This window comes from Limulus polyphemus, unplaced genomic scaffold (assembly GCF_000517525.1).
Source record: "Limulus polyphemus unplaced genomic scaffold, Limulus_polyphemus-2.1.2 Scaffold4565, whole genome shotgun sequence".
In the NCBI taxonomy this organism is placed as follows: domain Eukaryota; kingdom Metazoa; phylum Arthropoda; class Merostomata; order Xiphosura; family Limulidae; genus Limulus; species Limulus polyphemus.
Genome location: NW_013670175.1, coordinates 51469 through 53961, shown reverse-complemented (window position 1 = coordinate 53961; position 2493 = coordinate 51469).

Genomic DNA, 2493 nt, shown 5'->3' with positions numbered 1-2493 from the left:
CAGATAGCCCTCGTGTAGCTTTGCGCGAAATTCCAAAACAAACAAACAAATGTACAACGTTTCGACAAGGTTTTGTCATCATGACCTTGTCGAAACGTTGTACATTTACTGTTATGTTAAACTTATATTAAAGTTTTCTTCATTACCCATTCAAGCCGTCTCCAGACATCTTAACTAAACTACAAATAAATAATCCATTAAATATAATGATACTATAGGTTTTATTTCTATTCTCCAAAAGAAAAAATTGGAAATATAATATGTGATGTAAAGGCCTAATATACTCTTTAATTAGCAGCATCCTCTACTGTGGACTGAAGTTTAGCTTAGTATGTTGACCTCTAAGTCACAGATTATATTTTCAATTTTATCGGTAATGTCATCATAAAACAATTATCCATTATATAACATTGAATAATAACTTTGGCACGATGTTATTCACATATCTAAATTAATTTAGGTTATTAAATGGGACTTTAAAATTCGATGAATACCATTAAATGTAAATTTCTTTCTAACCATGTAGCAAAAAAATTTTTTAATTCAAATCAATATCTTCCGATGGCATTCTATTCAAAACGTTTCTTGCGAACAACTCTTTTAAAATGCTGTGTTTCTGGAAAAAATTTTTTGAAATAAGAATTCATAATAATATAAATTTATTTGTATAAACAGTATCGCTAATGTATTTTTCAAATATATATTTATACATGTGTGTGTATATTTCGTTTTATTCAGACACGGCCGATTTCTTTCCATACTCCAACGCTTCAAAAATCTTCAAACGTTAGTGATGAACATTAACTGTCTTTCCGACGAAATAGTTAATGCCCTAGGGGAAGACTGCGCTGGGAAGCTGCGATTTTTACACGTGAAATGCCGACGTAATGACACCAATTACCAAGTTATCTCTAGCAATGCGTGGAGAAAAATGAAGGTTTTTTGTCCGGAACTGGTTATTAGTTTTTCTATTGGTACGTGAAGTTCGTTTGTGACTTTCATTATGTGATTGTGTAAATAATATGGAAACCAACATCGAGATTAGCCTAACTCTCGCCCAACATTGTCACGAGCATAACATATGCCGCTCTGCGTTTTCTTGGTTGACCTTTGACACAGTAAAATCGTTGAGATCTTACGTTATTATCAAGAGTTAAAACTACTAAATATTGCGAAAGTGATAAAATATTACCTTCACGCTTTTCTGCATGCCGAATTGTGTTTTCTTGTGGATGTACTTACCCTGCTCAGGTATCCTAAAAAAAACAATATGTTCACCTATAGTGACTGTCCCGATCTTATGCTTTCAACAATATGTTCACCTATAGCGACTGTCCCGATCTTATGCTTTCAACAATATGTTCACCTATAGTGACTGTCCCGATCTTATGCTTTCAACAATATGTTCACCTATAGTGACTGTCCCGATCTTATGCTTTCAACAATGTATTTTCCAATGTTTGGAAAAGAAAAAGAGATGAGTTTTGATCTAAGTAAAAAAATACAGACCTCTGACTTTGAAAACGTATTTTTGAATAGTTTATATATATATAAGAAGTTTCTCTTTCTACACGATGGTTAAATGTTATCACCAAGTTCTGTGGTTCTCACTAGATATATTTTTGTTTGAATAGCTGGCAAACATATCTCGTGATACAACCTTCAATTTCCGGAAGCAAGATTTACTTCCGGTTAAACTGCTCCACCCATAGAAAATGTAACCATATATTTTTGTTTTATACAGAAAATAATGCAGGGTTAGTCCTACACACAGAAGCAGCTTATAATGGATAAATCTTAGACGTTCGCTTTATTTCCCTCTTTGAAAGTCAGTTCGTCTAATATTGGTGTTTCTTTAAAAACTTATGAAAAAATGCTACAATGGAGTAGTATCCTTTCCGTATTCTGTCAGTTGTTGCCTAGCTATAGTCACGTGAGTTCTTGTTAATGTAAGTTTTGTTTTGAGTTATTAAAAAGGGTAAGCCCTGTTCTTATTTATATAACTTAACACCAGATACTTCGATACTCTACAACAGATTCACACACACATATATATAATACGTATATAGAAACGTGCCTCTATGATCGTTTCACTAACGGGAGCATTGCAAGAGCTCGTCTGAAAAGATAGTGTCAAAAGAGCCTCCTACATGGCGCTAGTGTCATATAGTAGTTGGAACATGATGACTGCTCAACCAGCCCTTATATCACAGGGGGACAGCAATTAAAATTAGCGATGACGATCGTTTTAGAAAGTGTAATATTTTCCGTTTCGAGTACTTTATTATCGTAGGTGATGCCATGGGGGGTGAACAGAACTGTCCTGATCTTATGCTTTCCGCTAGAGGTAAGTATATATTTGAAAGCATAAGATCGGGACAGTCGCTAGAGGTAAACATATTGTTGAAAGCATAAGATCAGGACAGTCGCTAGAGGTAAACATATTGTTGAAAGCATAAGATCGGGACAGTCGCTAGAGGTAAACATATTGTT